At 35.6% G+C, this 13,058-nt stretch overlaps 1 pseudogene; it reads left to right on the top strand.

Moving 5' to 3' along the window:
* On the top strand, nucleotides 7,688–8,702 carry LOC109129486 (annotated as a pseudogene).

Raw genomic sequence — 13,058 nt, 5'->3', positions numbered from 1 at the left:
CGATTGCTCAAGTGGAGAACATTGAAGCATCAAACCATGTAATTTATATTCTCTTTAATTTCAAGAACGACTAATAGTAATTTAGGACTGTCTCACTAAACAGAAATTGTTTGTGTGCAGCTCAAGCTTATTCACATATTACCATCGATACCTGATGATGCAGAAGATACAGTCTTCTTGGAAGACACTCCTGATCAAGATTTGAGTATCTTAACAGAAGTACTGCACAAGGGATACAAATTGACAATTGAAGACTGGGAAAAAAAAGCATTGGATGTTGGTTCAGTGATGGAAGATATTGCTATCAAATCTTACCAGTTCTGTAACAAGGAGACACTAAAGCCATCCTCTTCTGGAGAGTCAATAATGGAGAAACTAGACAAACTTTATATGATTGTTACAGATGGATTCAAAGATATCAATTGCCGGTTATCAAAAATAGAGGAGAGTCTGGGAAGATATAAACTTATTAATACAGACGATCAGGTAAAAATATATCTTATTTAATCTACTTCCAGCTTCCTCTTTAATAATTTTTTTCATGCATGTAACTGCTAACCGTTATCATTTTGTGTTGTAGGAGCTACATCAAGAAAGTGGAATGCCTCCATTTCCCAGTTTTCTAATTACAAACCCTCCATTCCCCAGTTCTCCATGCGCTGGACAAAATACAGAGCATGCGACTCAGGTTTCTGACTCTCAGATTCCTTTAGAGGTAACGAATGTGTTTTTTACTTGTAAATTAAATTTTAGGGAAAGTAGTCTTAATTATGTACTAATGCTTCCTAAAAACGATTTGTATTTGCAGAGTGGTGATGGAATCCGTCCGACTAACAGTTCTCCCACTGAACAAAATACAGTGCATGTGGTTCAAAATGTGAGACTCAGATTCCTAAACAGGTAAGAATTTGTTTCTTATTTGTATTTTGAATGTTAGGGAAAGTATTATTAATTATGCACTAAAGCTTCCTAAAAACGAATTATATTTGCAGTGTGGTGATGGGATCTGACCATCTAACAAGTCTACCACTGAACAAAAAACAATGCATGTGGCTCTGACTTGTGAGACTCATATTCCTAAGGAGGTAAGAATTGGTTTGGTAATTGTATTTTAAGTGATAGGAAAAGTATTCTTAATCAATGTACCAAAAGCTTCTAATTTTTTTTCAGCTACAATTGATGCAAGAAGTTGAAGTTAGGTATGAAAACAAATGGAGCAAAGGAAGAGTGCGAGCAATTCTTGAAAATGGAATCAGTGTTTTGATGGACAAATCAAGGAAAAAATAATTTTTTGGAAAAGAACAAATACGGTTCTTGGATAGAGAGAATGAAGGTGAACCGAATCCAGAAATTTTAACTGCTGAGGTAAATGAAATGATTCTTAGAATTTTTTAAAAATATTCTAACACATTATATTGACAAATGAAATAATTCATCTCCAGTTCTTTACTCCAAGGGAAAACCAAACGGAAGAGTTAACCCAAACGGAGGAGTTAACCGAAAAGCTCAATTTAACAAATGAGGAAATGACTCAAACTAAGGAGATTACCCAAAAGCTCGATTCAGCTGTGGGTGTAAGATTTATTATACAACTTATTCCTGTTATTTAATTTTATAGGAAAGTATTCTTAAGCTAATAAAGGTTCCTAAAACGGTTTTTGCTTGTAGGGTGATGAAGAGAACCTTCCTCAAGAAGGTTATGATGAAGAGAACCTTCCTCAGGAAGATTATGATGAAGAGAACCTTCCTCAGGAAGGTGATGACGAAGAAGATGACAATCAAAGTCATCATGTGGATGAAGGTGAGAATCTAAATGATGTTCTTGATAAAGAAGAAGATGACAAACAAAGTCATCATGTATGATATAGGATCTGGAATCACTCCGCAATCTTATAAACAAACGGTGATCAAGAACTGATCAATAAGCGTTGGCGGAAGATGGATACGACGGTAAAGGTGGTGATGTTGCTTTGATTGACTCTCTCAATCCGTGGGCTTGATTGACTCTCTCAATCGGTGGAGAACTAGACTTGTTTGAATCACACAAACAAATCTAACTCTTTAATCTCAAGAATCAAATGAATCTCTCAAATGAAATTTAAAGACAAACTTACTTAAACAAAGACACTCTTTGAATAAAACAAAACAAACTTGTATATTTCTTAGATGATTGAAAGGTCATTATTACAAAGGACGAAATGAGCTTTATATAGGGCTCTTACAAGAGTAGACTAACGTTCTAAAATGGTAGAAGTAAGAAAGAAATCATGCAATAATTGCAAACTAGCCGTTGGGCAATAATGAAGAAATCCATCAAAATAGGGGAAGTGGTGTCTCCTTTGAATATGGTAGGTTTAAGGGGATATGTGAGCTTCTCTTGAACATTCTGGTCGTCATAGAGGTGGCCCAAAACGCAGCACTCTTGGTGTGAAAGCTGCTGGATAGTTATTGCCCCAAGTGTGAATGCGGCTATATAAGGTTAGTGTGAGGACAAGGAGATCCGCCTGATCTGGTGCTTGCTGGTGCATGGAAATATATTAGCTGACTCTCCTATATGGTTAGATGTGCCTCGTGAATGCTTAGATGTCTCTCCTGCTCGCCAAAGTCTGTTTTGCAAGTGATTAAACCAATTCCACTTCTCTGTATTTCCGTGATGACTTACGTTTCTTAAATAAGTTGATTTGTAGCTTAAATCCTCCTGGTTTGTCTGATATACTTAGATAAAAACTTACTTTTAAAAGTTGATGAGAATTGTTAAAACATCACACTAACCCTGGTCTGATATTTTAGCTCTTCCAAGAATTTAATTATTCAATGTCATTGAAAGTTGGAGACAAGAAAGGGTTGAACATTGGATGAATAGCAGATGTGGCAGGGTTTCTTGGTGCTTTGTATGGAGCAATGGTTGAAAATGATGGAGTTGTGAGCCGGTTGCTTCGCCTTGGAACATGCTTCTCACCATCACCATCAACTTTTTGCTTCTCACCATCACCATCAACTCTTTGCTTCTTTCTTGGAATGACAATTTTATCTTTCTTGTCCAGCTTTCTCTTTTTTTCCTGAAATCAAGATGTAACAAAGAAACGTGTTTATGAATGTCTTCTTTGTACTTTTTACAAAAATCAGCAATGATATATACAAAACAAACAAAAACTGAATTAAATTGACATACTTCACGTGAACTAAAACACTTAAGATCGAATGATAGCCCCTCGTCACATGATTTAGCTTTGATGTCCTTTTGGAACATAAAAACATATGAGAAAGTTGATGGTGTTGTGGATTCTGTTTGCCTTATTATAATTAATTGTCATGTTATACCTTCTCTTGTGGATTCTGTTTGTCTTCTTTTCCATCATCACCATCATTTGGGCTCACTCCTTCTGGTACATTGATGGGGACATCAAGTCATCATCAACCAAGGATATGGGAGGAGACCCTATATATATATATGTATATATATAATCAAGGATAGTATTTTCTTATGAAAATATTATTATATTTACAATATATTAATCTATATATATATATATATATTTTTGGAGACATTTAGCAAATAAATCCTGGAGTTGAAACATATTTACAAGCATGTCATTGACATTAATAATTAATTTTAAAATCAAATTAACTCTACATATATTTGATTTTTTTATTTATAGAAACTAAGTGTTTTAAAAATTAACAAACATAATTGCAAATGCCAATAATTTTGGTGTAATTGTTCTACATAAAAAGTAACTTTTAGCCTCATATACTATTTTTACTTTCACTGGTTTCGTATGATGAGTTTTTGCGGATTATTTTTTTTTGAAAATGTTGCATGACCCATCTAGCATGGCGGGTTTGGACTATATAATCAACACTAAAACTATTAGTTTATTTCATATACTATAGATTTGTAATCATAGTTTGGAAAATTAAGTTATAAATTATTTAGTATATGAACTACAAAATATTACACTTACTATAATACATTCTTAATATTCAAAAAAAAAAATTGTATACACATAATAATACACACTAACATACCATATAAGCCTATACCTCTGTTTAATTCTAGAAAACAAAACTAAGTATTTTAAAATTTTATATTTTATCTAATAACAAATTTAATGTAGTTAGGTTCTAAACTGTATAAAACTGTAAGAAGAAGAAAAATATTCTTTAGAAAATTATAAATTAATTAGACCAAAGTAAATTAATTGGGAATTTGAAAACTAAATGAATGAAAAATTATTATTTCAAATACAATAATTTATAATTTAGTCACGCGGTGTACCGCAGGTGAAAACCTAGTATTATTGAAAAAATGACATAATTGTTTCCTCCCACCCCTACCCAGTATTAGAGGATATTACCATAAAAATATTTTCGAAGTTTTAATTAGTAAGATTTCAAGGCTAAAACAAATTGTTGTATTTTTGGAAAACAATAGTTTTCGATCAACGAAACAAAAAGGTTGGCATAGTCGCAAGGGTTGATCCCGATTCGATGGATCCCTTGCATACTCCGCAGATGATAGTTCATTGTCAAGTAGATGGTTAGTGGAAATCAACGGAACCAAATTCAGGATTAGGATGGTGGTGTGGTGATGGTGAAAATCAGACTTTAGTTATGGATGCCAGATGTCAACATCGCAGTGCGTCCCCACTTCATTCGGAGATGGAACCATTATTATGGGCGATAGAATGTATCATTTCCAGAGGCATTGATTGTTAGAGGTTCGAGACGGATTCTGCAGAGTTATTATCGATGGTGCAAATGAGGAGCAGGGGACGGTCTTTTCTACGCTTATTGATGAGTTCCAGGTGCTTAGTGTCTCCTTGCATCCTGTTATCCTTTCCAAGATCCCAAGGACGTTCAATGTGAAAGCTGATTGTTTAGGTCGTTCTTCTAGAGCGTTCGAAAACGATTTTTGTAAACAAATTTCCTCCGGTTTGGGCAATCAATCTAGGAGTTTTAATTTAATTAATGTTAAGTGGAAAAAAAAAATTTAATTTTTAGATATTTATATTTTTATGTCTAATAAAAAACATAATTTAAGAAATTAATCAATTAACGATAAATTTTCTGAAGCCCTAATTTCTTTTTGCTCAAAGTCCAAAACTCTTCAGCCGCAGAGATCTCTCCTCATGGCTCCAATTGGTGTGGCCGATGTTGTACCAGACGGAACTATCTCTTTCTACGATGAGAATGATCAGCTTCAGACAGTCTCCGTTCACTCTCTCGCCGCCGGTAAAAAAGTCGTTCTCTTCAATAACGCCCCTGGTGGTTTCACTCCCACATGCAGGTATAAAGTTTCAAAAAAAAAAAATTCTGATTTATCCTTCGAACTGAAGAATCTGTAGATTTAATTTGAGAATTGTGTTTTCTTGTTGTGAGGTTAGCGTGTAACAAGTGAAGAGAAGAGAAGATGGCGGCTTTATTTCAAACAAGTGAAACATATAAGCTTGAGGTATGGATTACGACTAGGATTGAGGCCAACAATGTGTCATGGATCAATTTCTTCACAATGGATACAACATACCTTGAGAGTCTTTCAGATAAGAGTTTCTTCATTGACGAGGAGAAGAAAGTTGCTGTGGTTTTTGATAAAGAAGGAAAAACTATATGCGACCTCACTCACGACTCTGTTAAAGTCATTGGAGAGGATGGATGCTTGAAGAAATGGGTTCTTGGAGAACCCGGAGATAAAAAGTGTTGGCCACTTGTGTGCTCTTATGTTCCAAGTACAGTGCAAATTAAGCAACATAAAGGAGTCAAAAGGAAAGAACAAAGCGATTAGGAAAAGGCATTGATTTGAGCAAAACGTGTTGAGACAAGAGGAGGTGGGGAGAAACAGAGAGTTGATTGTCCTCAACTTGGGAAGTACCCTTCGTATTATTTTAGCAGTATGAATTTCTTCTTCAATTTGAACAAGATTTTAGGTTTTATAATTTTTACAAAACCGCTGGGTTATCAAGATTTAACTACAAATTTTGAATACGTAAACCAGCTATAAGATGTTTGGATTTACCATGTACTTGCTAGCGTTTGAGGTCACAGAGTCTACAAAATCTATAGCAGTCTCTTCATCGTTGTCATACTTCCGAGTTGCATTCTGAATTAGAAGAATTGAATTGAAGGAATTGGTAATGTATGCCTTCTCCTTGTACTACTATTACCCGGGGCTGACATGTAAGGGTCAATGCAAGACTCATTTTTCTTCGAAGACATGGCTTGCATTTCCTACATATGGTTTCTTCCTAATGCTTGGAACTGTTGGATTAGGTTCTTCTCGTCTCTTTGTCCGACACATTTTCAGTTCCATATAAAATGTGAATTAAGTAATGGTTAATTATTAGTCTTTACCCTCCCATTTTCAACTTCTTTGTTAGCGGTTTTGTAAAAATTATAAAACCATTACTCCAACAAAGAAGTTGTCAGTGCACCGCATGAGTTGGTCTATCACAATGTTGTGAACGCTGAAAAACTATCACAAGCAGGAGTGAATTTCAAGGTAAAGATCGATTTTGGATTACGAAAATATATATTCTTTTTAATTTGTTATAAGGCTTTGGTTCGTTTTTGCTTGGAGTTAAAAGACAAGAATCTTTCTACTCTTCAGTCATCCGAGTATTTGGATCTCCCAAAATCAGAAGAAGTTGTCATCCGGCTTAAGTGTGAGATGTCTGCTTCTACGGAACCACCAATAAAAAAGGTATTTTGGACATATTGACTGTTGCATTTGCAATTCTGACTCCTTTAAGTCTCTTTCATGGTCGGTTCCCACTTTGATCTCGTATGCTCTGTTTTGGTCTTGTGTTTCAACTGAAGCATAGAGACGTTCTTCTCTCGTACTCCCGTGTTATCTTTGTTTAGTTTCTTGTTCTAACAATGGCATTAAATTAGAAGAGAAAAATCTATAATTGGCGATATTGTTCACATTGATGATTCGAATGTTATATACTCGTTACTTTCGTACAAACGTAAGTAAATTGTAGAAAACATATTCTAACAAATGTAGAAGGTAAAGTAATCCAAAGAACGAAGATATATTCAGAATTTCATAGAACATAGAGTAGAGTATAAAATATATATTCCAAATTTCGTAAAACATATAAAATTCCGAATTATTTTTTCATACATAAATCAAAAATTAAAATTTGTAGAATATTTGCAATGCCTAGAATACATAAGAATTTTTTTTTGTTATTATACAAATGGTAAGAAATGTATTCTAAACTTTGTAAAACGAATTTTACTGATCTAAAAAACTATTTATTCTTAAAAAATCACAGAGTATCTTCCTTAAATCTTCTTCATACTTTGTTTGTCAACATGCTCTTTCAGGTTTTTTTTTTCTCTTAAAACTGCTTAAAATGTATTGTAAACAGAAAACATTTGTTTCCAGTTTTTCCATTAATTATGTGTATGTTGCATCTTGTAAATCAAGTACAGTGTTGACAATGACAGTTATAAAAATTTGAAAGGAATGCTCTGTTCTCTCTCTTAGCTGGTGAAAAAGTTTGATTTTCTCATTACTGCTGTCAATTACATCGCCGTCCCAATTCCTGTGAGTTAGGAACGTTTCCTTACGAGATAAGCTTCTACTGCCCGGAGATATCAATATTTTCTGTTCGGATTTAGACAAAAACAAGATCGAATTCTACATAGTACTCTGTTCTTAAGTTTTCTTTTGTCACTTATGGAGAAGCACTTGGAACAATATCTTCAAGAGATGACAATTGAAGCAGAAGAGGATAAACCCCTGGTTTTATCTAATCTTCCTCAATTTTACTCGTCTGAAAGAAACATGAAGCTTAATAGGTCGCTTTCTAAACCCTGATAATCAGTGTATGTCTAATTGGATCTTAGAGATGCCAAGGATTTGGAGATTGTATGATAGGGTCAGAGGTGTTGCCTTATCAAGAGATCGTTTTCAGTTCATTTTTAAATATGAAGAATATATAAACGAGATCTTAAAGACAGGGGTATGGACTCAAGATGACTGGGGAGTTGTGATGGATCGTTGGGTTGAAGACCCCCCTGTTAATTATCTAAAGTTTCTTCCGGTGTGGATTAGGCTTCGTAATCTACCAGTGAATCACTATACCAAGGATACTATTGGAGAAATTGCTGGATGTATAGGTCAAGTAATTGAGTTGCCTTTCGACAAGGACAAGGCACAAAGCAAGGCTTATGTTCGTGTTCGAATTTCACTTGATATTTCAAAGGGTCTGAAAAATTTCAAAGAACAGCAACTTCCTAATGGTTTGTTGGTCAAGATTGGAATAGACTATGAGAGAATTCGCAAGCGCTGCTTTCGGTGTCAAAGATTGACTCATGATAAGAGCAGATGTCCGTTTGCTCAGCTAGATCTTGAATCTCACACTATGGCTGTTACAGCAGATTCTACAAGGCCTTTGAATAAAGGAAAGGAGTTGGAGATTCCTGGAAAAGATACTGTAACTGAAAACGATCCCCCATCAAAACTTTTAGCTGATGCAATCAACGCAGACTCGATATCAAGGAAGAAGTTGAGTTCTCAAACTCCACTTTCGAGCCTGTCTCAAGGTAACTCCTTTTACTGCTCTCCTTCTGTCTTCTGTTCGGGTAGTTTAGAGGCTTCCTCCTCTACTAGTCTGCAACAGGTGTTACCTTCGTCTAAACGTCCTAGATCTTGGTTAAAGAATACCAAAGATAGAAAAGGAAAAAATTGAAAACTCAAGACTCTATTCTAGTCAACAAAGGGGAAAACATTGATGCTTCTATTATTAAGGATCTAGGGAAAGGATTGGCCAAAAGTCTCCAGAGAGACAAAAATTTGGTGGTTCCAGGTGAACTGCCGCAAGATCAATATATATCTTGAGTTGGAATTGTCGAGGACTGGGGAATCCTTGGACATTTTTGCATCTCAAGGAAATGAGAAAGACTCATTTTCCTGATATTTTCCTCATGGAGACGAAGAACTCAAGTGTTTTTTTAAAAGAGGTTCAAGGGTGGCTAGGCTATAGTAATCTTAAAACTGTTGAACCAATAGGGACTAGTGGTGGACTTGCCATTTACTGGAAAGATAGTATAAATATAGAGTTTCTATTTGTGGATAAAAACATTATCGATATGAAAGTTTCTTGTGGTTCCAAGGCTTGGTTTATTACGTGTGTATATGGTAACCCGGTTACTGGACTCAGACCTGTAGTGTGGAATGAAATCAGAGATTTTGGTTTGCTTAGATCAGAAGCTTGGTGTATAATTGGAGATTTCAACGCCATTCTATCCAAAGAGGATAAAATGGGAGGACCTTTAAGGGATCTCAGCTCTTTTCTCCCTTTTAGAGAGCTTTTGGCAAACTGCGATATGGCTGAACTTAGTAGTTCTGGTAATGGTTTCACTTGGGGTGGAGTTAGGAACAAACAATGGATCCAATGTAAGCTTGATCGTTGCTTTGGAAACCCGACTTGGTTTTCTCTGTTTCCAAGTAGTCATCAATGGTTTCTTGAGAAGTTAGGATTATATCATAAACCTGTTTTGGTTAAATTTACTTGGGACAAGGAATTATTCAAAAGACAATTCTGGTTTGACAAAAGATGGGCTGAGGATCCTTCTTTCATGGGTGGGAGGAGTTCTAGAGGCATTAACCTTTCTGTTATGAAAATATTTGAAAACTGCAGAACAGCCATTGGTAGTTGGAAGAAAAGAGTGTGGTCTAGCTCATAAATTAGAATCAAAAGATTACGCAAACCATATGATAGAGTGAAATAGATGTTTTTGAAAGATATGCTTAAAGCTCTCGGTTTTCAGGATCGGTGGATTCTATGGATTATGGGATGTGTCTTATCTATTAGTTACTCAGTGATAGTAAATGGCAAACCAGTAGGATTAATCAAACCTTAAAGAGGACTTAGATACATCTTTTCAATCAAGCTTTGTATCACTGGTATTCAATTTCACCACTCTAGTCCAGAAATTAATCATCTTTTGTTTGCTGATGATAGTCTATTTATCTGCAAAGCAAATAGATTACAGTGTGCAGAGATGATGAACTGCTTACAGAAGTATGAATGGGTGTCTGGTCAAAAGATTAATAAGGAAAAGTCAGCTATTAGTTTTGGGACTAAATCAAACAATCTTGATGGGAACTGGATAAAAGAGAATCTGGGGATTAGTTTAGAGGGTGGAACCGAAAAATATCTTGGCCTCCCTGAATGTATGAGTGGATCAAAACAACAACTGTTGGAGTTCATAAAGGATCGACTTCAATCTAAGTTAACAGGCAGGTATGCAAAAAATCTATCACAAGGAGGTAAAAAGGTTCTTCTAAAATCTATTGCTATGGCTCTTCCAGTCTATGCAATGTCCTGTTATAAGCTTCCTGAAACTGACTAATTTTGTAGGTGGGTGAATGATGTATGGAATGAATAGATGTCAGGGTGTTTCAATTCCCCTTACGCAATTGTAGTATAAGAGGTGTCAATCCAATCTGAGTGCTTGTGAACAATCAAGATGTGCATATGAGTCTAAGTCAAGCCAATTGTAAAGATTGTTTGTCACTAACAATCCTATAATGAGATATGAAATGCAGAAAGTAAAAACAACTAGAACAAGATACTAAATGCAAACAGAACAGGCAAATTAAAGCTATAATGAAACTAGAACAGAAGTAGATACTATGCTGATGAACTAATGCAAGACAAGTAATGAACAGAAAACTAAGTGAATGCAATGGAAATGAAACAGGAATGAAACAAGACAATCACAAATCATAAACACAAGTTCTGGGGATGAACTCGAGCAGCACTCGACCGAGTGTAGGTCGAGTACGTGGTCGAGCTAGCCTAAACGTGAAAACAGAGCAACACAAGAAAAACAGAGCAATGCAAAAACTAATCAAACAACAAGCAAGCAATGATATTTAGACTAAGATATTAATAAACAAAGAAGGCCTTGAGGAGGGATTCATGGGCTGAGCTAATCATTGTGGTTATCTAACTTGGTCAACAAATCTCAAGCAAACTTTGAGCTGATCTCTAGACATACTATTCTAAGACATGTTTAATCCACTCTCATGGCAAGAAACAATCAAACCTATGCATTTCTAGACTTGTTCTCACAAAGTAAAGAATCTACACAAGCAGGCATTAAGCAATACATCTCAAACCAAACAAGACTTCTAATCTCTTAGCAAGCCTAATGGTAAGCTCTAGATCTAGCCTTATCTATGCTCCTTAGACATTGGTGTGATGCTAAGATGCTTGAAATCAAACCCTACCTTCTCAGATATAGGATCAGCATTAAGATCATCTAGCCTAGAAGAGATCTACAACAATCAAGCTTGACCAAATCAAACAAACCACAAGATCAACCCAGCCTAACCCATCCTCAAGGTCCTAAACAAACTACTCACAAGAACACATGGTGAAATATGTCAAAAACCCAGAAAATAATGAAACTTGCATCATTAGAAAGATGAAACAGAGATCTACAATATTGATGAAGGAATAAAACTCGAAATCTTAATACTTTGAAAGTTATGAAACAAACAAAATATAAGAATCTAGTCTTTCTCTCTCAAACAAGTACAAAATCTAAAAAAAAAAAAAAGTGCAAAAGGAATAATATCTAAAAAAGGTAAAAACTAGGTTTTAGACTCTCTAAAAAGCTGGATTCTTTTTTTGGCTGCAAGTACAAGGGCCTTATATAGGAGGTGAGGTGGAAGCCCTAAAAATACAAAAAGTCAAAGTAGTCAACGGCTCGGTCAACTCGACCAGTGCTCGGTCGAGTGGCTGGTCGAGCTGGCTTCTCTCGTGCACTCTCCACTCGGTCGAGTCCTCCTCAGCACACGGTCGAGTGGTGGTCGAGTGGTGCGGTCGAGTTGGACTCCGGACCTTGATTCTACAGCCTTAACTCTCTTGTTTTCTCCTCAGGATTGCTTCACTTCTCCTCAGCATTGCTTCCATGCTCCTTAAGCTCCAAAATCACCTGTTTATGCATGAAAAGATGCAAATGCAATGCAACTATACTCTAATGCATGATTAGTCCTAAAGCTACACAATAATGGCCTAAATGGATAGCAAAAGATGCAAAAGTTGTGAATAAACTAAGGGAAAACAAGGTAAAATATATGAACATCAACACCCCCAAACTTAGTCTTTGCTTGCCCTCAAGCAAATAATCAAGACAAAAGAAGGTAGGTGAGGTTTGAAAGTGGGATCTCAGCTCCTAAAGCTTGCAAATAGACTATCTAGAATCAATGTCCAAGTTACTAGTACTATGATGCAAGTTGAATGAGCTATACTTAAAGACTTTAGACAAGCATATCACAACCTTCACTGATTTGAGCCTTAGACATCCACATGCATTCAAATCAACCATTTCCTTTAACATTCATTAATCAAGAACATGAATCAATTCTATGCAATGCTTAAACTCATTTGGCTTGGCAGTAAAAGGTTTTGAGACAATGATGGTCTCTTTTTAGAGTAGGGCTTATCAATATCAAGGTTCTCTCATGAAAATGGATTGAGCTTTAGAAGAATGCTAAAGGTAAGAACACCTAGACACATACAAGAATAAAACCTTGTCTACCCAAAGGCTCCCAAAGTGTTTTATCCTAGCAATCTAAACCCAAATGATCCTAGTTCTACCCTTTAACTTCTTCTCTTCTTTTTCACCCTTTTCTCTTTTGGTTTTCAAGTCTTAGGAGATGTTTCTTATTTGATCTTTCTAGTGGGATGGGGGATTCTTACTTTTTGCTATGATTCTCTTTTCTTCTTATTCTTGAGACATATAAGCATTTTGCTAGACTTTCCTTTTCTTTCTTTTCTTTTCTTTAATTAGAACCATTCTCAACATTTTTTACTTCCCATCCTTTCACTAGACTTTTACTTAAACAAATTCTCCTCTTAAAGACTCTACCCTCTTTTCTTTCTTTTTTTCCTCTTTTCTTTTCATAACAGCCAAGTCCCAAACCCAACAAGTGAACCACCTAGTCCTATCTAGTTTGAAAAATGCAAACTAGAACTACACAAGGCTTTACTCTTGTCAGTTCAAACCTAACACTTTCTACCAAGCTCAAT

The sequence above is a fragment of the Camelina sativa genome, chromosome 16 (genome assembly GCF_000633955.1).
Source record: "Camelina sativa cultivar DH55 chromosome 16, Cs, whole genome shotgun sequence".
NCBI classification, from domain to species: domain Eukaryota; kingdom Viridiplantae; phylum Streptophyta; class Magnoliopsida; order Brassicales; family Brassicaceae; genus Camelina; species Camelina sativa.
This window is presented reverse-complemented; position numbering and strand designations above follow the sequence as displayed.